Source organism: Serinus canaria, chromosome 3 (genome assembly GCF_022539315.1).
Source record: "Serinus canaria isolate serCan28SL12 chromosome 3, serCan2020, whole genome shotgun sequence".
Lineage (NCBI taxonomy): Eukaryota > Metazoa > Chordata > Aves > Passeriformes > Fringillidae > Serinus > Serinus canaria.
The window spans coordinates 102,536,286-102,563,891 of NC_066316.1; the positions used below are offsets into that span (position 1 = coordinate 102,536,286).

Below are 27,606 nucleotides of genomic sequence, written 5' to 3' on the forward strand. Positions count from 1 at the left end.
CAGTTACAGTGCCAATAAAACAGACTGGTGAAAGACATCTCCCTAGGGTGTGGTGAGGATGACTAAATAGTTGAAAAGAGCATTGAGGTACTCAGCTGAAAGGTACTTGATACTGTCAGACAATTGGTATAGCCTTTATTCATTGATAAATAGCTATTTGGACAGTCCTTGGGAAAATGTGGACATTTGAAAAGAGGCCAATAATATTCTTTACAGGAAAAGCAATGACCATAAATTTGAACATGCTTTATATAGGTTACATCTGAGGAATGAAAATATATCTGTATATTAAATTACTACATTTGTAGAGTATAAAAATAGGATCTAGTCATAATCCCCCTTTGAGTAAAGGAGGCAAAAAAAAACCCAAAAAACAAAACTAACTAAACAGCTGCTTTGCAAAGTTTCTAGATGCAGAGTTCAATAAAACCTTGATGTATGTAGCATGTATAAGCAGAACTGAGCTTGGATATATTAATCTCCAAAACCCTTTATTTTGCAGCCAAAATATGCCTACATGGAGTAGATTAAAAATATTTATACAAGGCAAAATTCCAAGGCTAGTGAACATCCTGTTGCCAAAGACATTTTGCGGACAACAATATATCATTTTACCACATACAGTAGTTACTGCTTTCACAGTGAAAGAATATGATAACATAGATATATGCACATGAAATTCTGAAATTATGTTTGTGCCCACAAGTTGACTGAAGTTTCTCATATGGCCATGCAGGAGACCAAATCCTCCAAGTGACTGCAGATGCCCTCTTCCGAGGCTGTGAATAATTGTTTGAACTCCAGGAAAAAGCTGTGTAAGTTAAAAAAAAAAAAAAAAAAGTTGTTTAGACATGATGGATGTCTTTGGTTGCTAGCTATAGACTTGGAGTGAGTTGCCCTGATGCACCACAGATTTTCTCAGTGAGGCAAGGCAGTGCTTTAAGACTTCATCACCTTTAGAAACATTACTGAACATTACAAAGCCAGAATTAAAGCTTCCTATGCCCTTCACTCGTGGTCCACAGAAACCTATTCAGAAAAACAAATCAAGGAGGGTAAGAGTGAGTCAGACCAAACATGCACACAGTCCAGAGCCCCATATCTTAGAGCAGGCTTTGAATTATTTCTACGCTATGAGTATGCCTGATCTCCTCGAACCTGCTCCTGCATCACATTGCAATGACTTCTGACATTTTATTTCTTACTGTTACATACCCCCAGTTTTTCAAGTGTGCCATGGGTTTATCTCATTTGGTAAAATCTGCTCTTGAAAAAAATGAGGCACAGTGACCATCTCCTCCAAGTTCAACTTCTTTGAGGATATAATAGCACACATTTCTGCAAGATCTTCCTCAGGCTGAACACTCGAAGCTGAATTTCATGATTCTTTGGTGGAAGTACTTCCACTTCATTGCCTATTTTTTCTTTGTCTCTCTCTAACTAGGTTACTACAAGCTCTTAGAGATGAGGACACAATGACCAAACTGTACCTGAACCAAAGATATATATCACAAAAAAGTCATTTTTTGGCGTGTTTCTTTTTTTTTTCCTTTTTTTTCTTTTTTTCTTTTTTTTCTTTTTTTTTCTTTTCTCTTCCTTGTTCTTTTTTTCTTCTATATTCCCTTCCAGAAACACTTCTGTTTTATATGCCACTTTGGTATAGGCCTTCTATGGGCTCAACCTCCCTCTGGTGGCTCTTGTCTATCTTCTTTTACTGTAGACAGAACTCAGGAAAACTGTGATCCTAAAGCACACATACCATAAGTACTCCATGTTATATTTCTAAAATGAGGAGGAATTAATACAGACTTATATTTCCCAGTTTGTTTTGCTCAAAAAAACCCCAAAGATATTGTGAAAACTAGCCTGAGAGACTCACAAACAATATTGCAATAGAACATGTCAAATATGATTACTTATGTTAATTAAAAATACTCAGATTTAGTTAATTTAATGAAGTGTGGTTATCTCCAGTTTTGGCAAAATAATCCTGTCGTTCAGCCAATTTTATTGAGAAAAATTAAAGCAAGGTATATGGAAAATGCTAACAATACTTAGAGGTGTTAAACATGCTCCAAAACCAGGTATCTTAACATTCTGCTTAACAAAAATAAGTATGAAATAAAAAGTAAACAAAAGAAAAAATAAACTGTCATTTTTAGATTATGCTGGGGAATTAAAAAAACAACTACTTTTGTTGGGCATGGAATGAAACAGTTTTCATCCTGGCACAGTGACAGACAAAGTTATGACAAACTTAACATCATTTTTTTGTTTTCACAGCACATTTTGTAAAACAATTTACTTGCCTTGGTTTGATGTTCACTTTGAGTTTTTTGAAGAGGTTAGAGGTCTGTGAAAATAATATAAGTAAATTCCTCTTCTTGGATATTTTTCAATCTGAAAATGGGATGTTTCTTTGATTAAAAGAAAAATTAAATGATGATTCTTTAACATTTACTTTTGAACACTTTAGTTGGATACAATTGAATAATCATTCAGATCTTGAATTTTAGACTAATTGAAAAATGACTTAAGAAGTCATTTCAATACAAAGAAATGAAAAATGTAAAAATTTCCTTTCAAAGAGTGTACTTTCTTCATACTGCTTAGAATTTTCAACACAAAATTGCAAAAAACAATTTGTTGTCCAACCACTTGCACTTTGTCAGGATTTATTTATTTGTTTACTGTTTTGTTGTTTGTTTGTTTTAAAACTCTTGGGCAAGCAGCTGTTATCTGCACTAATTATAATGTCCCATTGTACAATAATTAGCTCAATTTTTTAACTCTACACACTCTGAACATGAACCTCATATTAAAGAACCCAGAGCTAAAAAAAAAAAAAAATTAGTATCAGGGATTATACTGTTTCATCACACAGAATCATAAACTAGATGAATAAACTTTATTTGAGTCAATATCCAAAATTATTTAAGCTGTTCCATGGTACGCATCAAATTTTTTAGGTGATTGCACATTCCAAAACCACTTAATTTACAGTGAAGGAAGGCTGGACTCTACTTTTTATCTTTACCAAGCTTTCAAGCAGAAACAAATACCCAGCCCTCCTAAAACCTAAAACAGAAGCAATCAAGTACCAAAGAAAAGATGAGAACTTCTCCATTCCAAAACAAAGCTGCTATTGGCAGCTACATTCCAGAACATCCTGTTTTGATTTTTCTATTTAATCTATTCTTCATCTCAACTGTTTTTCAAACACTTTCAGTAAAGACATTTAAACAATTGTGGAAATGTTTTCTGTTAATCAAAAAAAAAAAAAAAAAAACCAAGAAAACCAACAAAGAGGACAGTTCAGCCAGAGAAACCACCCTTTAGGATGGTTCAGAGTGTTCTGAACCCAGTGCCACTGAGGTCTCACCCTCACACAGGTGTACAAGGACTGTGTGGTTGCAGAAATGATGTCCTGCATTGTGCTTGAGCCATCAGGGATTTCCCTGCTCCCAGACTTTAGGCATCCTTTACATAGGCAAGACCTGATCCTGCAAACACACATGTTAATGGGTAGTTCTGATAGACACAAAGTCACTGTGGCTCAAAGCTGTTCAAATGCATGGTCAGAGGCATGGAAGTGTAACACAGAATTAAACATAACCTCGCTTTTTATTTTCCATCCAACTCTTTTTTCCCCGAGCTACACATTGTAGCAAATACTTGCTTACTTCTGCATTTCCCAAGACTTTTTCTCCCTTACTATTGTTTGGTAATGACACTGTTCTATGGTAATGATAAAAACTATTTTGAATGCAGCATATATTAAGGCTGTTGTTGGTTGAAAATTACTTCAAGATATATATAAATTGCTTTTAGTTTTGTTTTACCTCCTTTTGCACTCTATATTCTATTAGAAAAACATTTGGCCTGCCTTTTTTTTTTTTTTTTTTGAATAAAACAACCCCATTCTTTTCCAATCTGGCAAATAAAGCTTAATAAAATTATATTCTTTGATCTCTACCTAACAAAGAACTGTATATTGTTAAATGAAGTGGAACTGCAGCTACACAGTTTGCTGTGGACACATACTCCTGGAATCAATTATCTATAGATTTTAGAGGAGCACAGGATTTACAGACTTCTCAAATGGGAACTGATGGTGAGCTGAAGGAAAAACAGAGATGTTTCATAGTGGTGCAATGACAAGAAAGAGATCAGTAAAACACTATGATGGAAAATTTTAAAGGAAATAATATTCCCAGATTAATACATAACATTTCATTGGGCACTGCTGGAGGAAAAAATTTAATTATTTGCAGAGATAAATATGTAAATATTTTAAAATGGTTTCTGTGAGAATTACTCAATAGTATGGAAATTTAATTGCAGTTTTAGTTCCTAAGTACTAAGTAACTTTTACATATCACATATTGTTAATAAATGATATAATGTCCATTCACCTCACAGCAAAGGTGCCAGCACAGCTGCTGCCAGATCCATGTCTATGCTTTGTGGGATATTCAAAATGCACTGAGTACCATGGTGAAGGAAATGCTTGGATGTTTTCTAGTTTGCCATCAGCAAACAGCTCTGAGCAAAAGGTTTGTAAATGGAGGTCCAGCTGTGTAACCATCTAATGCCAGATACATTCATATCCACATCCAGGAACTGTTATCTGAGCCTGGAAAATTGGACATAGAACTGCACAGGCTTCCTTTGCATTCAGTTCAGAAAGACAGAGTCTCCAAAGGGAGATTCTTTCTCCCCAGTGATTCTATAAACAGCACAGAAGGTTGACTCAGATGCTGACACTAATGCTGTGGATACCTACAGCATACCAGTGTCACAGGTGCCTCTGTGGGTGATTCAAGCCAGCTGAACAGTTCAATTCAGCTCCAAATCAACAGCACTAATTGTAGCTGCATGCTGAATCTGCACCTGCTTCACTTGGGGTTGGTATAGGTGTCAGGCAAAAAGAGTTCACAACTTACCTGAAAGCCCTCCCAGGTGCATCCCTGGGATATATGGAGAAAGCATTGTAGCAAGTCCTAGAGCTTTGATAAACATAACATATGTGAATCATATGCTTTAGGAAAACCCAAACCCAAACAACAGTAAAGGTCTATTTGCCTTTCAGCTTTACCTCTAGTTTGTTATTTTAGATAAACTGCCTGTGGATTTTGGCTTAAAGCAGTGTTGCTCTTTGGTAAGACATCCAGATTGATTGATGGAGACAAAGCAAGACTTGAAATAAGCTGTGAAGGTCTGTATAACTGTACAAGGTAAAATCAGGAGCTGATATGAAGAAAGAGCACCACTGGTCATAGAGTTTAGTGTGGAGAAAAGTAAAACAAATAAAAGATTTATCAGGGAAAAGAGAACAGATATGGATTTAGGACAATGAGTCAGGAGGATGTTTCTAGCTGTCTCAATTTGAAGGTTCTATAGGGAAGTCAAGAAGTTTTTGTCTACTTATCCTTTTCTTATACTCCTTTTTGCTAACTGTAATCTTTACTTTTTTAGATAGAAAAATGAAGGTGAAGACCATTTCTATCAATGGATTTGCTGTTCACAGCACTCTGAATTAAAAATGTGGATTCTGTCTGATACCTGCTGTCCTACATTATTTTGAGTTTTACATTTTCTCTTTTCACGTAAATATTTCAGATTACTGTTGGTCATATAGTTAAATTTGGCAAAACTAAACGAGTATCATGGGGCAGGACAAATAGAAAATACTAAGTACTTCATTCTAGGTGTGATTGTTTTCTTCCTGCAATGCATGCCTCTTGGAACTGGGAGTGTCTAGTTCCAGTTGTCACCTTTTCCATATCACCCTGAAATCCAAGAAATAGGAGTCCTGAAGTCATGAATTATTTATCTTATAGATAATGGAACTGCAGCTCTGGCAAGTGCCCTGACCATGACACCATCCTGCCATCCTAGGAAATAATCATATCCACTTCTCCACTGGAGTGTGGGCTGCTGCAAAAATTGGGTGTTACTGTGAAGAACATGAAAAGCCCAGCTCTGTCTGTGGTTGTCCACCAATGAAGAAACTTTTGAGGGTCTAAGTGCAACTAAAATGAAAGACTTGTAATTCTTTCAACTGATACAGATGAATTAATGAATTCAGGTGACTACAAGGCCAAGCAGCTCTAGGAGCTAATTTGTTCTCTGGGTTTGAATAGAGTTCAGGATTCCACCTGGGCACCACTCCTGAGGAAGCAGAAGCAGCAATTATCAGGAGTGGAAAAATCAGAATGATGTTAAAGCCATGGCTCCTGTTTACAGCCCGAGCACAGCTGCACTCAACATTTGTCAGTGAAAAAGAGGCCTCCAGCTGTCTTGTTGACAGGTACTAACCTTGCATTGCTCTGCCACAATAATGGATTGTACTTATGATCAAAAATAAAGTATTCTGTTATACCCCTGTAACCACACACTCTTTCTGCCCTGTACTCAACAGCATTTACATACACAGTCAGTTAATCAGTGTTTGTGCAACTGTGCAAACAATAACACTAGATAGCACTGTTTCTTTTAAGATCTTCTCTACAGATCTCTGGTTGAAACATAATCCTGACCTAACCATGCCCTCCTCTTCTAGAAATGGGATGGTATTTGAAAATATGATGGTACTATGAAAGCCTGTGGAGATGAGAATGGGGGCATTTGAGCTGAAGTGTTTGATCTTTGCACTCAGAGTTAAGCATCATTTAGACAGCAAAGTGGCTTAATTTTAAGAAGGGCAGACTGACTGCAAATGTGCTGGGTAATTAACATCCCAACAGTCCATTTAAGTAACTTAATAATGTTATCCCTGATTTATTGAGTAGGCCTCTGGCTTGCAAATCAATAGCACAGCCAGAAGGAGATCCCAGAGCATGTAACTCCCCCTCCAGTGCTTCTCTTCATTATGCAGTGAGTCAAGTTTAAACCTCTACAGATATTTTGTGGATAAAATGGGTAACCTCCCGCTGCAGGTGGGGTCAAAACACAGGCATGCCCTCGCCAGGGACTTCCTAAGTAATATCAGATCTGCCCACACCCTCATTCCCTGAGCAACTTCCCAGGTTTTGACTGTCTCACAGAGAGTAAAATCCAGCCTCAACCCAGTAGTGGCAGTAACATGAGCTCCCCCCAGGGCCAAAATTTTTGATCACACACTCAGAAATATCTATGTGAACAATCCCCCTTTTAATGTTATTTCTGTATAAATTATGCACTACTCCTTTCCAGCCAACATTTTTTTTATCAGCAAAAGTTATTTGGTAAGGTTTTTGTTTTCATACTGAGTTTTGATTAAGGAGGAGGAAAAAAAAGAGCTTCATTTTCACAGTATCTCTCAGCAGAGCAAGCACTCCTGTTTCTACTGTGGGATTTTGTTTTTCTCTACAGTATGTCTTGACAAATAGCCCTCTCTGATTACTGTGCTTGCACAAGATTTCGTTATGGTTTTGATAACATGCCACAATCCTTAAGTTTCTGCTTGATATAAAGAGTCTGTCCCTGAACAGTAATCATGAGAGAGTAGGGAATATGGAGTGTTAGAGTTTCCATATTTTATGAGCTGCCAAAATAAATGATTTAGGGCAGAGAAGCCTGTATTAGTAGCAGATCTCCAGCTTCACTAAGGCAAGATACAGTGCTGACGAGTGGGCCAGTTTGTGGGAACTTATTTTTAGTTCCATTGTTATGACTTCAGTCTTCAGAGCCCAGATTCCCAGGTGGTATGAGTTGATCTGGTTGCATTGTCTTCTGTGCAACTGTGAGTTCTATGCTCATTTGTGATTCTCTCCATAGCCCATGTCTGTCTAAGCATCTGGTGCTGATGAGACAAGTCTCTTCCGGACATATCCAAAATTTTCATTTTTCCACTGCCCAACATGAGCAGTGTTTTGATTATTTGTAGTGCTTCTTGGGGTCTTTCTGATCCCTGCTGTACTAATTCTGTATCTGACTGTAAAACTGGTATCAGTCAAAGGGGAGTCAAGTTAGTTTTAAACTTTGGCTGGCTGCAAAAGAGGAGTAATACACCAGAGATCAAAGGGAAATATTTTCCAAGGGTCTCATCCAAGGGAACTCCTCTTGGATGAAAATATTCTAAGGGCCACACAGACTGTAAAAAGTCTCTCCAGAGGCCAGAACTGCCCATTTTCAGAATCTCTGTGTTAACAACTTCCAATTCTCTGTTTGAGCAAACTTCTCTGGTGGTTCCTGTTTCACTGTGTTTATTATCTGTCTACTTGGGAAATCATATGTAGGTAGTGTTTCCCACCACGTTAATTTTATCTTGCATGTATCTTAAAAGTAAGGCTGAACTGCTCCCAAGGCTGTGGGAAATTGTGTTTCTGGGAAGTTACTGATTTAGGGTAAATATCCTGGTGGCATTTGTCCTGTCAGTGGAGTTTCACTAGTAGTGAGTTGAAATGATATGATATCCCCTCAGCAGACTCTCAAATGTTTGGGTTTTACCCTCCCTTAACAGTGAATTTCAATGCATCTATAATCAGAGGAAAGAAAATTAGTGTAGTTTGTAGTCATGTACAAATTCTGAATAAAATGGGATCGAGTCAGTATATTGTACCTAAATTCCAGATTGCGGCCAGACTTGTACTCTGCTACCTTCTCCCAAAAAGCAGGGTGCCTGATGGACTTCAGTTTGCTGAAATCATTCCCAGTTAGTCATGGTAATTCCCATTCTTTGCACACTGAACTGATTGGTAAAGATATTGCCAGGAAGGAAGGGAGGAAGGGAGGAAGGGATTTAGATTACTCACTGTCATTGCTGTAAAGGATAGAGGATAAAGTATCAAGTGTTATATTGTCTGCCATGTATTGTCCTTAGTGATAAAGGTTTAACAAGTCACATTATCTTGGTGATCCACTTCACATACCTGTGTCCTTCCATTATTTTCAAATTGCATTTTAAAAGATTTGTGCCTATATTAAAAGACTACACTGAGGTCATTTCTACACGGCTTCATATTCTGAGAGGAAATTTTTTTTGAACTTTCATTTGACCTTCCTAATAGGTTGAAGGGGAGGGGAGGAAAAGTAGTGAATCAGAGGATCAAGGAAATAGGGGAATCTCTCTGGAGGTCTTTTACTACAATATCGTGTTTAAAACAGGACTACAAGAACAGTAGATATGACCAGCTGAGGCCAAATCTAGCTGGTTCTTGAAACCCTCTGAGGACAGGCCTTCCACCCAGATGTGGGTTCCAGTGTTACACTACTATTCTACTGAAGAAGTCCTGATTTTCAAGGTGAACCTTCCAAGCTGCAGCACTTTGCTCTTGCCCCTTGTAAATCATCTCCTACTTCTGAGAGTAGTTTGGTCCCATTGCCTTTACAACTGTCCTTCAAAGAGTTGTAGTCTGCTGTTAAATTGCCCGTTTGCCTCCACATCACTGCTTAAAGGCAGGGCAACTTCAACTTGCCTTCCTCTGGCCACATTCCTCCTAATGTTATCCATTATACAGTTCCCTGTGCTTGTGATCAGAGCACCGTTGTGTCCATTGGTCTGGTATTCCCTAAAAGTCAAATGTCCTTTTCAAAGAGGCTGCTGTTCAGACAATTTACTCACTGACTTGTGCTTGCCCCAGGTATAAACCTTTGCATTTATCCTGGCTGAATTTTGTGAGACTCCTCTGAGATTAATCTTCAAGTTTGTCAGGGTCCCTCTGGCTTCAAACTAGTTGTAGAGTGTGTCAAACCCTGCCTTTTTTGCCTAATTACTACACATTTGACAAAGGTGGCTTCTGTTTAGTTATCCAGGTCATGGAAAAAGATGCTGAAGACCACCAGGCTGTCTATCAGCTCTCAGGCTGCTCTGCTTGTTGCTGGCTGCCAAATTGATACTGAGACACTAATTAGAATGAGGTGCCTTGGCCAGTGTTCAACCCATCTTGAAGACAGTTTGTCTAGCCGGTATTTCCTCAGCCTACACATGAAAATACTGTGTGGGATGGTGTCAACAGTTTTACAGAAGTCATAGTGTATTACATGTTATCTGCACAGACACTCATTTCTTCATCAAAAGCACTTGGGCTGGTGGTGTGTGATCTGCTGATGTTGACTATTCCTGATTACCTTCCCGTTCCTCAAGCTGGTGAAGCAATAATGCTGTAGTGGTGGTGCTGGAGTGGATGGAAAGCTCCTCTGATGGAACAGGTTTCAGTCAAATGATACTGAAAAATATTTTACCACTCAGTGCACATGGCTGTGCATTAAACCAGTGCAGGTTTTGGCGGCACCAAAAAATTTGTCTCCGGAGACTCTTCCCCTTAGCAGAGCTTCATTGCTGCTGGAGGTTTTGTGTGTCTTGACTTGGAAAGCACATAAGTATGCAAGGATATAAGAACATTTATAACTTTATAAAAATATATTTTTAACAAGTATAGTTTGTTCTTGGCACCAAATTAGGCTGTCTCTTACAATATCTGGTCTTTCCTGTATCATGCCCTTTTATCCTATTCTGTTTGTCATGTTTCTTGATAAACTATTTTAAATATCATTGTTATTAAGTATCACTCCTGGACACAAGTCAGGATGAATAGCTCATTTCACATCTCCCACAGTTGTTGTTTTAGGGTTTTCATAAACTCAGCTAGACATCAATGTATCAGTTACATTTGGGCCATATGTTCAAGTCTTTCTTTAAAGCATTAGGAATAGCATCTCATATTTTATGCTGCTTGGTATATTATAATGTAAAAAATAAAAATGAAAGACAAAATTAAAAGGATTTTGGGTTTGGTCAGACTGAAACCTTTCAATTGACCCCAAATTAATTTCATCTAGCCATTTCCCTTTAGAGAATTTTGAAATTTTCTAGTGGGGGGAAAAAGCCAAGGTTTTAAATCCTTTGTGAAAAAAATTTTCATTCCCTGCAGAGCTGTAAAACTCAAGTAACAAACATGTACATGTTTTATCCCCTCCTAAATCACATGTCAGCTTCCTGCAGGCAAATGCCAGCAGTTCCTGTCAAAGGTATAAGGTATAAAACTCTTCTGGTAGGAGCTGAGCTTCAGAGACTTCCTGGCTAACATGGGGATTGTAAAAAAATCCAAAATAGATTGGGAAGGAAGGCTGCATTCATGTGAAACATGGAAGCTCTGTTCCAAGATCAGAGGTGATTTTTAAAGGGTCAGGATCTTCTGGATTGTTAGAATGGTCTTAGGCTTTTCTTTGGAGAGATAAAGCTTGAAGAAGAGAGTGTTAAGGTAATAAAAATTACTCCAGTTACTGGATTCTTCAGCTGGAGCTTTCTGAAAACTCTGAGAAGAAAAATGTATCCTCCCTGGAGCTCACACAAGAACTATGAGTGGATAATGGATAAAGTGAGAAATGGTAATTTTTCAGGAAAACAATCCAAGCCATTTCGCAGAAGACACTGAAGTCACAATGATAATAAATAACTAAATAATATTTGGTTATCTGTGCCAAGCTGTGTGAATATATCCTGAGTTTATATGTGTGTAAGTCAGAAGATGTGCACAATGAGAAAGATTTGCTTTAGAATTAGCCCTTAAAATAGACAGAGATACTCATAAAGTAAGTAAATGAAGGTTATTTTCAGTGTTTCACTCGCAGTCACCGCAGATGCAAATAACAGATAAACACAGATAAACACTACCCTATAGCTGGTGTATCTTCTGGTCTGTTTTTTTCTAGATTTTTTTCTCTGCAGATTAGCCTCTTATTATTTTGATTTTTAGGATCGAAAGGTTAAAAGTTCCAAAGAAGTGTACACAGTGATGAAAATAATTTTGGAGACTATTGCATAAATAGTCTATAAAATATTTTTATCAGTGAGGAAGCTTTTCCGATCTTAATCCTAAGGACTTTTTAACCAAAAAATATAGCATCTGCAGTAAATATTAACTGATTTTGTCTAATACATTAAAATCCTCTGTTACTTTATTTTTTATTTTTTTTTAGCCTGTAGACCTGGATTTACATTCATTTCATCTGACATATACAAATTTCCAGCCTTGGCAGCAAAGGTCAAGTAACTTACCTATGATGGCTGTAGAACAAGGTCATCCATGGGTGAAGTGGTTGAGCTTCCAGAAATCCACACCCTGGTTTACCTCACTACAGCTTCACTAGCGATGTGAGCCCATATCTGTGAGAAATTAATGGAAGCCACTGAAATCAAAGGAAAAAATTAAATTATTGTGTATACTCCTTCTTAACTCACAGACTTTAAAAATTATTTTAATAATTTAAATATAAAATTCCTCCTATCCATATACTATTTTTCCTTTTATGTAATAACAATATTTATTAGAAATTACGTGTTATTTTTTAATGTATACCTTTTTTATCTGGGTGGATATTCCTTTTCTTCACCTAGATTATTGAAAAATCTGGCAGACTTCTTTGTGTCCCCAGCATAGGGGACTCTGAGCCTGATTAAACTCCAGCCCTTGATGGTTTGCTGCAATCCTGATACTAACATCCAATTGTTTAAATCAGTTACATGACACTGAGGACACAGATACTGGTAATTCCAAGTTGCAGTAATGAAACAATCTTTTCCAGAACTGCTGAATTTTTTTGAGCAGCAAAACTTTAAAGAATCTTCAGAGTTGCAGAAGGTTGGTTCTTACACTATGAAATTACCAGCAGTGTTAATAGTTTGATAGTAAAAAGCTGGAAGATACAATTAATTGGTGATAAATGACCATCATAAATCTATAGAAAGCAGTGTTGATAACACCTATGAGATCAAATATTTTCTATTCCTCTCAGACTAGCAATACAAGTTTAGGTCTTTCTCTTAGAGCCAGTAACTTGTCATTTGGTAATTTTCAAATAAAGACAAGATTGCATGGAATCTAGTTTGAATAGATTCAAACAGCTATGGGCTGTAGGTGGTCATGGCCATCAAGAGGATCAGGCTGTTTATAAAAATGTTCAGCAGTCAGAAAATGTAGGGTCTGAACATGAAGATCTTCATGGCCAATTAAAATACACATCTGTCACATTCAATTCCAACATAATCAAGGAAAAAGATTATTATCTTCCCAACAGAGGTGTTTTTAACATGTTCTGGACACACACAGTATTTCCAATTCATTTCAAACTCATGTTTCATCTAATCTACATCATCTTTCTTAGGTTTCTGTCAGAATTGTTAAATTCTTGGTTAATTATCAACATTTGTACGATTTTCTTCCCTCTGTTATGACTATTTTCTTTTTCAGTTTTCTTGTCTTTTATTCTATCAGGTCTCTCTAAACATTCTCTGTCCTTAAAAGAAATGTGAATCTTCCCAAACAACCCCTGGAGTGCATACCCATTATAACAGCATAAGAAAACCACTGACATTTAAGTGCCTTGCTTGTTCTCAGCTGGACGTGTCTTAACAATGGTGCTGAACTGGGGCTTTAGGCCCAATCTCTAGACAAATCCTTCTTTTTGGAGCTCGCTGTTCTGGAAAAAGACATTTCTGCCACCAAGTGCGCCTCACCCCTCCTTCCTTGGCTCTGGCCAGAGGTTCCCCTCTCTGCAGCCTTGCTGACAGAGCTGATGCTCCTGTCCCAACATGGGGCTGTGCCCTGTAGGAACAGTTCAGCCCAATACCAAATCTTGCTTATGCTGATGGTGGCAAACATCTCCACCAGAGCCATTGCCTGGACAGGGGCTGCCTACAGCATCCCAGCTCCCTTTCCTCAGGAACCAACGTAGAGGTGAAACTGGAAAAAAGACCAAACGCTTCCAGAGCTCAGTATAAAAGTGATTTAAGGTACAGCATGTGGTATGCCAGGAAACACTTCATTATGATTGTAGGTGTTACCCAAAAGAGCACTAGTGTGTTTAGCATTTTAGATTTTCTACCCTATAACACATGACACGAGGTTTATGCTGCACATGTTTAAGTCAGAAAAGGTGTTATGAGTAGGAAAATGGGGAAGGAATTAAAGAACAAACAGATTTCTAGGTGTGTTTGAGTTCATGAATAGCTTCTCCAAAGTAATATCTTTCTAGAAGATGAATCGGGAAAACATTATTTTCTTCTCAGTAGGCCAACCGAGCAAACGTGATTCATTCATGACTGAAACATTAAATATCTTTATAGGATGGCCAGCAAACATCCTGCTCTTATGTACTCAGTATCACACAGCCATTAGCAGAAACAAGATGGAAAAGTAAGGTTTGTTTATTTTGGGGACAACTCACTGTATTTTTTCCAACAGTTCTTCCTTCTGTAAGTGAACCTGCATTTATTTAGGGCAAGGTACATCACTGTAAATTGTCTCCCACGATGCAGGAGATGGAGCAGATTAATATGGAAAGCTTTTATTTTTAAAGCAACAAATGGCCACAATAAACAACAAAAAGGCTGCATTATAAATTGCAAGGATGAATAAGTTCCACACACATAGGATCCCCTTCCAAGAAAGGAAGGTCAAATAGTTAAAAGAATTTTGAAACTTTGACTGTGATCTATGTGATTACTCAATAATTCTCTCATCAGTTGTTATAAACATATATATAAGGATAAAAAGCTCATTATAGCAGGAAGGATAGGCTGCTGGAAATGGCACAGCCTTTGAATTTAGGAGTAGTGCTGTCTAAATAACTAATCTTTCCACTCTCTGTCTAAACTCAGGAAAAAATTGTTTCAGGTCAACCCAAAATTACTTTTTTGTTAGTTTTGCCAGAACAAAAATGAAAGAAAAGTTATTTCAATTCAGATCAAATTAAACATACTGCTTGATTTAAAATACCTCATTTATCTTGCAATTATTTTTTTTTTGCATTTCAATTTTACATTAGATTTAACTAGGCTTACTCCCAAAGTGTGTCAAAGTAGAAAAATCTGAACATTCTTTTTTTTTCTAAAATGGGGTGAAAAAATTCTTATTTCTACCTCCAACTTTATTATCAATTTATGTAATATTTTAGTTTTATATTACAAATTCTCTTAATCTTGAATCTCTTAAAATTCTTTTTAATCAGGAAAGACTTTTAGATACTTTAGATTTCCTAGGAACATGGCAAAAATTAAATCTAATGACTGACATAGATAGTCCAACATTTTCAAAAGACAAGGAATTAGACAGATATGTGTAATAATTAATTACCATATCCAACAATATCTTTCAATTAAGAGGATTTTTTTTAGCAACATGTCAATATTGATTTGAAATGTGAATTCTCCAAAGTCACCAGCCTTCGGATGTCTGGAGCGTATTGCAGCCACAATGAATGGAACACATTTATAACTGTGAGGATGAAGTCTCCTTTCTTTTATAGAGCTCCCTCTGTTAAGTGAGCTCCTTGCATTTGATGTCACCTCTACCTTTCTGCCATTTTCATGTTGAAAAGAATTAGCAAATACAACAAACGTGTCTGGGAAACAGGCAGAGCTGCCCTGCCAACATGGTACTAATTTGTTTCCAATCCAGTGGCAAATTATTCTCTTCTGAAAAAAAAGGGAGAGGGGGAACATTTCTCTTAGAGAAAGAAAGAGGGAAAAAAAATAACAAATATTTTGCAGAAGGTGAACTTAGAGGTCCTGTCGCAAATCCTGAACAAATTACAGGGAAGCAGAACCAGCTGGTGGAGGAATACTGCTGCAGTAAGCACAGCTCCTGGCCTGGCTGGACAGCACTCTGCAGTTCCCAGCTTCACTGTTGCAAAATACCTTGGCCAAATAATAGGCAGAATGTGTTGCATTTATTCAAGAAAAACAAGAGGTGATCCAAGTTACTTTATGAAGGAGTCTGAGGTGCACCCTGGGGTTTCTACACCAGGTCACTCTGTGTGCTCAGAAAAGCTCAGCACAAGAGGGTTGCTAAAGGGGAGCTTATGAGGGAGTGTGGAAGGAAGAGTGGCCTGTAAGAGAGGCAGTGTATGACACAAACCTCATGGACACAGGAAGAGCAGTGGTCAGGGCAGAGCTCACAGCTCTTGTCTGCTACAACACCAAAATCCAGTGATTCCATGTGTGCTGTAGCATGGGTGATGGTATATGTTATTTTATCTTAGTTTTGGTTTTAATTCACTACTTCAAATTACCCACAACAAGCAGCCTGACCACCATGTCCTTCTGAGGGAGGGAGACCTTTTCTAGAGGACTCTCCCAAGGGAAGTAACCCTGCAGGTACAGCTCTGGGGAAAAAACTTACTGTGGAATGAAAGTGGCAAGGAGCTGCATGTATCCATTACTTATTCACTCTGTTCTCTGTGACCAACCTCTGAGCTTTAAACTTTTTGCCTATGTAATTTTTGGAAGGATGAGTTAGCATTTGCTCACAATAGCATTAGCATGAGTGATCCCTGGCTTGTATGGCGCTCAGATTCTACCAAAACTCAACTCTTAAGCAATGATTTTTACTTTTATATATAACATAGAATGTAAATGAAGTGAAAGAAGGCAAGTGAGAGAAAGGGGAAGGTTGCAGTAGTGGAAGGATCTTTGCTGTAGCAAACTATTTAATAGCTGAAATCTGGAATCACATGAGTAACTGCCCTTTTCAAGCTTAAATATTGAGTTATTTAGGATTCTTGAAAACTTCAGGTTTAAAAGAGATGGTTTTCTAGGAAAGATGAAGCAGCTCATCCAGAAACTGTAGTCCCACTGCAGAAATCCTATAGCAAGATGATGTGACCTGTAATCTGCAGGAAACCAGATTCAACCCCCAAATGGTCCCTCATGTTCCTCAAATGTATCTGTCTGCATGCTACAGCTTCATTTACAAAAAGTTAATGGGTAGTTAGCAATTTTCTCACAGGGTGTCAATAAAAAGCTAATCAGTCCTTGTAGTAAAGGATTCTATAACAGCTTCTATCCATGGACTCTCTCTACTATGGCTTGTAAATCCTTTGTTTAAGGAGTCTTAGTATAAAGTGTTGCAATGACAATAATAATCTAAATGTGCAACCAATTGTGCCTCCTCCTCTGCCAGCAATGCTGATAATGAGCTAACAGAAGCACTGCTATTATTGCAATGAAGCCTGCAGGGGGAAAAACCCAAAAGGCTTTTATTAGCAACATCAAGACATGCTGCTGTTTCATTCCAAACCAAAATGAATCACCTTTTCTATTTCTGGACTGGAACAGCCATTGCCTGCATTGCAATACATTGCACAGTATGGCACAAAAGTGCTGCCCCTATTATGAGTAAACTTCAAGTATTCCTGGAGTTTTATCCAGGCAGTTTACACATTCTATTTTATTTTTACAAAATGGGATATATAAACTTGGGGACTTCAAATAAGACAACTTGGCACACTCTTGCCTTTCTAAACATGTGCAATACTTTGGAAAATTTGTGTATTTACAGCACTGGAAATAAAATCCAGTGCGCCAGGTAAAACAATGGTGCCATGACAGCACTACTGACAACCTCACCTCTACTTTGGAGTAACTATTTCTTAAGAAAAGGAGATTCTTATTCAGTGTTTGACATATAGGTTGAGGCAGCAAGAAAGAAACCCAAGTAGAAAGGCAAGGTTGAGAAGTCTTGAATTTTATTTTTGGAATATATTACTGATGTAAAATATTTGATTGGATTCTTTACTCATTTCATAAATGCTGTAAATAACACAGAGTTAATTCAAGTCTCTATTTTCTACAAGTTTAGATTCAGAATAAAGACATAAGTTAAACACTATTTAAATGGGGTCTTTTGCATGTGCTCTTCAAAAAACCAGAAGCCATATTTAGCACAGTACCTCATGGTCACAGTTCCCCTTGGCTCACATGGAAGCTATTAATTGCCCAACACCTCTGAAAACCAGGTCTGAATGGTCTCCATCTGAGACCCAACAGATGAATAAATACATACAGTACCAAATGAGAAGTGACCATGAAAACCTTGGCCTCCCAAAGAGAAAATCACAGTAGTTTATCCCCATGCTTTGGCTGCACACCTTAAAAACAAACTAAAGAAATCTTAAAAACAAGATTGGGGTGGGCAGAGACCTTGCTGCTGGCTTTTTAGGGGCTGAAATAGAGCCAACAGAGTAGTACAAGGAACCTTCAAGAAGCCAAATTGTTATTAATTACTATTATATTTACGTGCTAATGCTGGTAATCTTAAGTAACTGTTTGTGAGAATGTTTCAGCCTGGCTGAATCCAGAAGTATTGTGTAGATGCAGTAACTGTCAAGAATATGAGCTGTGGAACAACAAAAGCCACCTGCATTGCTCATGAAGGTCTGGAACCAAAGTACCGGAAAGACGGGGTTACATGCCAAGAAAAGAAAAATCCATTCTGTATGTTCTACATATGGACCGAGGCATGAGGCCCATAAAGATGAAAAGCTGCCGCTAATTTTAGTGGGATGTTTCTATGACTAATGGGCCATGTCAGTTATAAGTCCTCTGGACACACCACAGTGCCTGCTCGGAACTGAAGGAGAGTTGTTTGATTCCCAGATGGATACCCTGGAAAACTGGCATTCCCACGAACCACTGAGTACCTTTAAAATGATGCTGTAGCAATGGTGATGAAAATAAAACACAGTCAGATCCTGTGCTTTCATGGCTGGAGGCAGCAATCAGCAGATCGTCACATTGCCAGAGCTGACTTCATTTGCTCTTTGGCAAATCTGTGCAGCAAATCTTAAATCCAGGTATTATTATTTTCAGTCAAAATTCCAGCAACTGACAACTCTTGCTACTTTTCAAGTAGCCCCTAGTGACTCGCCAACACTAAAGGACTTTGCCATATTTGCAGGAGCACAGCCACTAAAAATAGTCAAGCATGTGCCTACAAGATGGCTTAGTCTGTGCAGGGTTATAAAACACACACTGGACATGTGATTTGCTTTGCTGTCGTATTTTCTGAGTTGTGAGCAGCAAGCTGCCAAAATAGAATTCATTTAGTGATTTCTTCAGAGCTGTAAGCTTAAAACTGGTTTTTCTGTTCTTAATTTATGTCATGGAGTCTCAACAGCAATTTAATTTGAAGCCTCAGAGTGGGGGAAAGCCAGCTACTGATGTCTGCAGGCTGGTTGAATGTGCTGGCAGAGGGCTGGAGTCAGAAGCTGTGCTGGTAACTGCTTCAAAGAAGTGGCTGCTCAATCCTCAGACAGTCTGAGCATTTTCCTTCAGCAGGTGACATAAGAACTGGAGCAGAAGTCATGCAGATGCTGTACCTGAGAGGTATGTGGCCAACTTGTTATAAACTAACAACAAAATACTACTGCAGTGATTGAAAAAGCCACAAATACATTTTCTCCTTCAGAGAAATAGTTCATTTCTTTCCAGGTTTATACTTGAAAATGTGGAAAGGGGCTCAAACACTTTAAAATTTAGAAAGTTTATTTAGAAAATATGCAGCAAAAGTTTAGTTTGAAAGAAGGTGACTGTTAAGAAACTTTTTTTATTATTTGTCATTCCTTCCTTTCCTTCTTCCTTCCTTTCTTTCCATTCCTTCTTCCTTCCCTTGCCTTTCTTCCTTCCTTCCTTCCTTCCTTCCGCAAATTCTGCCGCCACTCAGACCACTTCCTTCCGCCAATTCCGCCATTCTTCCGCACTTCGAACACTTCATTCCGCCAAATGTAGGAAAGCGCAGGCAGGACGGGAAGGAAGGACGGACGGACGGCAGGAGCCGGGGGCAGGAAGGAAGACGGCCGCGACGGAAGCAGGACGAAGGCCGCAGGCCGTGCCGCAAGCGCGGCGGCCGTGGATGCCGGCCGGCAAAGGAATGCCTGGAGGCAGGCCGGCCGGAAAGGCCGGAAGGAAGGCCGGCCGGCCGGCCGGCCGGAAAGGCAGGACGGGCCGTCCGGAAGGAACGGGGGAAGTGCAGCAGAAGGCAAGGCCGCACGGAGGCAAGGAAGGCCGGGCCGGACGGAAGACAAGGCCGGCCGGAAGGAAGGCCTGCCTGCCGGCAGGACAGGAAGGAAGGCAGTCCGGCAGTCCGCCGGCAGGAAGAAGGACGCGCAGGCCGGAAGGAAAGGAAGGAAGGTACGCAGGAGGAAGGCCGGAGGGCAGGAAGCGGCCGGCCGGGCCGGACCGCACGGACGGCAGTGGACGGCCAGCCGGCCGGAGGGACAGGCCGGAAGGGCAGGCGGCGGCCGTGCAGGGAACGGAAAGGGCTGAAGGAAGGACCGTAAGACGAGCCGGCAGCACGGCCGGCACGGCCGGCCGGCCGTCCGGACGCCGGCCAGGAAAACTCGGAAGGACGGCGAAGGCGGACCGGGAGGCAGGAAGGAAGGAAGGCGGCAGGAAGGCGGCAGGCAGGAAGGAAGGAAGAGGAAGGAAGGAAGGAAGGAAGGGAAGGCAGGCAGGAAGTGAAGAAGGGAAGGACCGGACGGGAAGAAGAAGGACGGGAGGCCGGGACGGAACGACGGAAGGACAGATAGGCAGGAAGGAAGGAAAGACTTTCACTTCGTATTACTGCCAACCTTCTCTCTCACGAACAAGTATGGAAGGCAGGACCTGCGTCCTTCCGGCAGTCCTTCATTGACCTTCCTTCTTCCTTTCCTCCGTCCGGCCTTAATTCATTACTTCTTACTTCCGGCGTCCGTATGTGGTGATGTTTTTTGTAAAACATACCAAGCCATCAGCAGAAGAAAATTCCACTGTCACAGATGTACTCACATACTTCTAAAAACTGAGATGTCTCTCTAAAGAATGTTAAACATTGCATCTGACTGTTCTCCAGTCTTTATCCACTGAAACAGAAACAGTATGTACTCCTGTGTAGAGAGTCCTGAAACGATTGCTTCCAAATCTACAAAATCTACTGACAAGAGAGCACTGTAATAATATGGTTACTGTGATTTCAGGCCTTAATGGACACTTTCACATAAATTATAAATTAGCAAGGCACATCAGAGTTTATTTTTAATGTTGTTTGTTAAATTTTATCATGCAAATCAGTTTTGACAGGAACTTTTTACAAAAAATCTCTGCCACTTGAGAATTTCAACTCAAACATCAATGTGGAAATCCTAGGGACAGAAAAAAAAAAACCTCAAAAAATCAAGAAACACAAATCCTATATGCTAAATAGAATTAATACACTAGGACTGGATTTTTCTGCTACTTGAAAGAGTTCCTGGTGAAGCCCCTGTCCTTGCTCCAGAGCAGCTCTGGCAGTGCCACCTGGTGCTGGCTGCACCACGGTCACGGCCACTGGGGCAGAAATTGCCCTCAGAAGCAGAACTAGTGTCAGCTGAGGCAAATTCCTGTGTTACTCTGGAAGTAAAAAAAAAATTACCTATAAAAGACAGCTGGTGAACTAACCTACATTTTTGAGCATCTAAAGGTTTTCTTGTTATGGTTATGTGTGCATCAGTTTACTTTTTCTCAGTATTTTCATTCCAGTTCTTTTCTTCCACTTCATGAAACTTCCCAACAGGCCAGAAATTCCTCAAAATGGCTCTTCCACATCAAAATCAGAACTCTTGTTCTTTCTGCAAGCAGGTCAGCATACCACAGTGTATTCTATCAGAGTTTTTCATGGCTGTGGTTTTGAAAAAAAATTAAAACTAAGAAGTAAGGGATAATTTCAAACATCTACTAATTCCAATGCCTCCATGGCAGGGGGAATCCTATCAAGCTCCATAGACTTATAGGGGCCCAGCTGGAGCAGCAGATCCCACACAAGTTCAGGTTTGACTGGGAATTTGTAATTCCCACAACCATGGACCTTCCTTTTTTGCCTTACCTCCAAAAGAAGATCCCTCCTCAGCAAAACCAGTCTTCTCCCTCATTTCCTTCCCTTCCAACATTTAGGAATTGCCTACTCCTGTGCCCTTGGGAGGTGGTTCTTACCATCCATCAGCACTGATAGACCCCAGCCCCTTCAAATGCATTTTCCCAGGAGACCTTACTTATTAATTCCCTGCTCTCCTTGTGTCCAGGGTAGAAGTTTTGCTGGCACTTTTGCCAACAGATTTTAAATGCAATCACTTCATAGTGGCTGTGGACAAAATGGCCACGAATCACCACTTCACTTATGAGACCTTCTCTGTTAACAAGAAACAAATCAAGGAGGGCATCTTTCCTAGTCTCTTCCAACCCAAAGCATTCCACGATTCTGTGATTCTATGGCCTTTAAAAGAAAACCCCAAGCTCACATGCTAGTTTGCATTTCCTTGTTGGGGTGGAAGGACTCTTTACCAATTTTCTGTTTACTGAGTAGGAACCTAAATCTGAGGGAGTCATTCTGGGTCCTCTTTATCCAGTGGAGATTAAATAGGTGCAGTTCTGAAGGGAACAGTCACATTTTAATATCTCCTTGTCAGCTAAGTCACCTGGTACCTTAGAAATACTTACTCCCACTCACTGGGCATAAAGGGAGTGCAGAGTGACCAGCCTTGCTGTTAACCTTCAGCCACAGGTAGCTGCCTGGAGCTTGATGAAAGCTGATATCTCACACCACACCAAATTGTGATGAGTGGGGCACAGAGAACATGGGAACCTCTGCTTTAGTCTCTGCTTGCAAAACTTTGCTCTTGATGCTGTTTCCTACTCTGTGAAATATTTTTTTGCCCAATGTATCATGAGGATGAAGTGCAGCCAATTCTTTACTTTGAGGATAGACACAGGGAAACCTAAGGAGCTATTGCTAAAGTCCCAAAGGTGGCCCATAGTTATTGGTTTAATTTTCATTTGGAGCCTTCACATATGCAAGCAGATACAGGGTGCAGGTGGTTCACACAATGCCATTTTCAGCATGCTGTGAGAAGACAAGAATGATATCATGGCTATTTACTTGCTTCTATTTCTTATTTACTAATGTGCCTGACCCATGAGCTCTCTTTCTCTCACCATGCCCAATTTATGTGCATTTAACATATTCATGGAAACCCAAAGTGTATCATTTGCTGCCAGCCAGCCTACACTGAGTAAGTACAAAAAGGAGGCAACATTACAGTGTGGGAAGTGTGGCATCACAAATGTGTACAAAAGTAAGGGCTCACCTCATAATTCATGTGTGAGGGAACAAATATGACATAGCTAAGATTTGTATTGTTAATTTTTTGCAAGCACATTTTAATTGTTAACAGGCAGGAGTGGTGACTATGTGTGGTCCCTCTCCCATCTTCCACTTTTGGCGGTTGGAGGGTGTTGGTGAGGAATTTGAGCAGATCTTGATGTTCTGGAATCACCCCCATAAGCAGTCACAGAGATGGAGCTGTTAAACGAGCTAAACTTGCCAGCTCCCTTCCAGCTGCAACCACAGACCTGATGTCTCTCAAGACAGCATCCCTGCCTCCTCAGAGCCAACATATAATGTCTGATCAGAGCAGAGCCCACTTCTCTGGTGTGTTCTGACAAATCTCGTGGCTTATCAGCTTCAAACCTGGTCCCATTGCTGTCAGCCAGGGAGTTGCCCACATTATCTTTGATGAAGAGAATTGAAATAGATTTTGCTGATTAAAAAAGTCTGCTTTGATTCTGTTTTAAGTGTCTTGTATAGTGAGTTTTCCAATTAAACGTCAGAATCATAATGTACCATAGGCATTGTAATTGTAGTTACAGATGTTTCTGACTTTCAGAAAATATTTCCTTATGTCTTGTAGTATTGCATACTCAGTTTGAAAAACAAACCCTTTACTTTTTTTTTTGTGCATGGGGGGCAGAAATATCCTTCAGTCTCAGCTTAAGACATTTCTGTAAGTTTGTTTTGCACTGAGGTCAAAATCTTTCAAGATTTCTTTTCTTTTATTTTTTTTTTTAGGAGAACAAATATAGAATTAAAAAGGCAAGGCATCATAAGTCAGTAGTAATGGCTAGAATTTTAATGGTATTTTCTAGCCTGGAGATAAAGCTAAAAGCCAAAAAAGAGGTTTTCTCTTCAGTGGTTACCTCTGATTTTTGAAGAGCCCAAATACCTCTAGCCTGACCAATAAGTACATGAATAGCTTTGAGAAAGCTGGTGAAGCTTTGGCTGTCACATTGAAATACACTTATGAACATATTCCTACTTCTTGTGGTTTTATGGTTTTCAGCAATAGGCCTCTTGAATTCAGTTATATTTTTGCAAATTATACAAAAAATTAGCAAAATACTTTTCTTTCTTAATGTCAAAAAGATATAATGATCAGAATGTAATCTGATGTGGTGTGGCAGTATAAAACCAGTCTTCCAGAAAATTGATTCCAGCAAGCAGTAGTCCTGGGAAGAGGTTCTACCCACTCCTCCATTCTCCCACTAATGTCAAAGCTTTTTAAAGATTTGAATGGAGAAATTATCAACACAATGCTTTTTTTTCTTTTTCATTTCTTCCACTTTTTTTCTTTCCTTTATATGAAACTAAATGCGTAATTGAAAAAAAAAAAAAAAAGTAAAAAATGCAAAAGTAAATAATATTTGGTGTCCCTGTTGTACACATCAGAAATTTTAATGGAAAACCAGAAAAACTTTTTCCTTTTCAATTTCTGGTCATGAGAGAGGTAAATACATTAGAAGTCCTGAACAGCAGCAGTCTGGCTGCAGGCCACATGCCCACAGGACATTTCTGAATGAAGAGAAAGAACAAAAAATAGTTAAAAGAAGAGAGAAGCAGTATCTGAAATGCAAATGCCAGTGCAAAAGCTGACTTCACACCTGAATTATCCTGACAGACATTCTCTGTGTGTGTAGTCCAGAAACAGCCTGTGAGAAGTACCTGGCATGCACTGAAGTGACTGAGAAACAACATTGTGGCCAGAGTTTTATGTTCCTAACATGAAAGATGGGTTATAGAGGTATCATTGTTGAGAATCAGGTATCTTCTTCCATCTTGGTGGGAAAGAATCACATTTAGTCCATGGTCTGTGGATTTTTTTTAGCTCTAAAGAAAAGCTTGAGAGTGAACAACTGTCTCTTGAAAAGCTGCAGATGTATAGTCACCACAGATATAACTGCTTTAAGCTGAGGTTCTTCCTTTACTAAAGACAAAATAAGGGAAAAGGTGTGTGAAGTGAGAGTTTACACATTCTTCCTTGAGTTCACTGTGTTTATAAAAGAAAGGCAGAGCTTTGTGGACTGTGAGTCTTGGAGATTTTGAGAACATTTGTTTTAAATGCTGATCCAAATGCTTGCAGTTGTGGTGTATCTATGCATTTCGATTCCATCAGCCTTCATAAAGCAGCATATATCATCCACAGGACTAAAAAACATAGCTGAGTGGAACCAGGACTGTTCTTTGACATAGCTCAGAGATGTTTTGAAAGGCTGAAGTACTGACACCTTCTTCACAGCTGAAATGTACAGGTGGTTCACTACATATATATCTATATTTATATACATATGTATGTACATTATGGGCAGGGGGAGTACATTTAGATATGAGTATTAAAATGTCTGTTACAATGTTAATGAAAGCTATTTCCGCATCCACTTGAAGATATATGAGGAAAACTGTGTGAGCAACTTATACCTCATGTTTAAAACCATCTATAGAAGCCGTAATTATATTTGCAATATTTACACTTCCTATCCTGCTTACTGGGAGTATCAGACATTTAATTGGAAAAAAAAAAAGAAAACAATAGACAATGAGAAAATCAGAAATTTACATACTTAAGTATGGCAGACCAAAACCAAAATCCTTAATATTTTCTGTCTAATGTGACCTGAATTTTGGTTGAGCCACATTGACATGTAGTGAAAACAAATGAAGCAATTGTAGCTAGACATGAAGAAAGATCCCCTTATGCACGTTAACAAATAACAGTACCAGAATATATTCTAGAGAAGTCTAGTACCTTATTATTCCCTGAAAAGCCACTTCTTTAAACTAATTTAATTTTTACTGTACTGAACCTGTGTGCAACAGAATCAGAATGGTATGAATGACATCATCATTGCCTGAGTTTCCCTTTCGTCTTCTTCTGTACTCACTATCTGCGGAAAACTCAGCCTTGCTCTCAGTGTGAGGACTTGTCTATGCCATAGCCACCAAATAGTGCTGAGGCTCAAAAATTGCCAGATGCTAGCCAAGGACAGTGACCAAGGTGGCTGCTGTTACCTGTGCTGGAAGTTTTCTTTAGTCGGCAGGCAGGAAGCAGAGGAAGATGATAACCCAAGGGGAGACAGGGCCCTTGCAGACACCGTGTACCCACCTTAACGTGGGCCTGCAAATGGAGTTCAGCTCACCCGGCACCTCCACTGCACTCTGCATCTCTGCAAAGTTTCTGCGATGCACAGTGGGAAGGACAGGGTGTGCTTCCCTTGTTCTTTTGGGTTCTGAGGGTGCCTGTCCCTCCCCATGCACGGCCTGAGCGAGCTCGTGTGTTCTCTCAGGGGCCGCACCAGGCGTGGGACACGGCTGGAGCTCCCCGGCCGCTGCGCTTGGAAGGAGCTCGGCGGGAAAACGGGAAAAAGCTCGTCGGCTGAGCCTCCGGAGACAGCTTCCTTGTGCTGGTAGGCAGGAGGCGCCATTACACAGCTTGTGAGGGGGAAGGAGCGAGCAGGCGAGCGGGGCCGGGGGCGCCCGTGGCTGCCAAGCCCCCGGCCCGGGGCAGCACCGCCGGCAGCTCACACGCTCCGGTCACCACCTCCCGCTCCAAGGAGCAGCTGCTTCCCGGCTCCTGGCCGCGGAGGAGCAGAAGGAGGCCACGGCCTGCAGCAGCGCAGCCTCGCCCGCTGCCTGCCAGGTGCGCCCCGGCCGCGGCTCCCTCAGCCCCGGGCCCGCTCCGCCCGGCCGGAGCGCCCGCCGCGGCCCCTCGGCAAAGGACTCGAACAGAGCAGCAACCTGCTGATCGTGAGAAACGCTGCTGAAAGCATCGCGTGTGCTACCTAACGTGTGCTTTTAGTGTTTGAAGTCCTTCAGCGCAGGGGATAATTCTAATAGTAGCACAGGCATTGCCCCCGGCAAAACGCAACCGAGCTGCGGTGGGATTCCGCTGCGCTCCTGGGCTCCAGATGCTCTTCTGGCCCCTGGAAAACTTGTCTCTCTTTTCTATTCTTTTCATTTCCCAGGTAAATGAATTAAATGGAAGCTTCCCCTTCCTTCTAAAAATAACAACAACAGCAGCAAAAAAAAAAAAAAAAAAAAAAAAAAAAAAAGCTCTGACAAAAATAACAACGAAGCACACAACCAACAAAACAAAAGAAACAAACACGACAACAAGAAAAACAAAACAAAACCTCAAAATCTGTGGTGTTTTCATTAAAACATCAAAACCTTTTGGTTAGAAAAATTTGAAAAATATGTTTGAAGAGTTCTTTTTTAAAAATTCTTATAGTATTTCTCAGGGAGGGGAAAGGAAGCAAAAGAGAAAAAGAAAAAAGAGAAAAAATATGAGGGGGGAAAAGGTTGAATGGAGAGGGAAAAAAAGAGAAAGAGAAAGAAAAAATAATAAGAGAAAAGAAACTAGTATTTTCTGCAAAGCTTTGTTTAAAAAGACAAGTAATGTTCAGCTGAAAATACTTCAACAGCAGCAATAAAAAAAAATAACTTTAGCAAGTAGTTAAACCACGCAAATAAATTTACTCACCTGCATGGCATGATTTCCTTGTCTGAGCAAAGTTTATGAACTGCTCATTTGTCAGTAGGATGGATTCCTGGTAAAGAACTGATTTATTTCAGTGAGTAATCCTAACACAAATTGGGTATAAGATCAGAATAGGTGTCTGGCTTCAGTGATTCCTGATTTACATCATTAGCCAGCGGAACTGAACTCTGACATTTCTGCTTAAACATGCTGAGTATTAAATGAAACTGACTTGTTAGACCT

At 39.9% G+C, this 27,606-nt stretch overlaps 1 long non-coding RNA gene across 2 annotated transcripts; it reads right to left on the reverse strand.

Moving 5' to 3' along the window:
• Positions 1–423: 423 nt before the first annotated feature.
• On the reverse strand, positions 424–27,606 carry LOC127059405 (uncharacterized). 2 transcript variants are annotated; one of them, XR_007777159.1, is made up of 3 exons: positions 27,367–27,606; positions 11,984–12,114; positions 424–811 (listed from the first exon to the last, which is right to left on the reverse strand). It is a non-coding gene; the product is annotated as an uncharacterized LOC127059405 (long non-coding RNA). The 2 variants fall into 2 exon arrangements; XR_007777160.1 differs by lacking the exon at positions 424–811 and adding an exon at positions 2,310–2,400.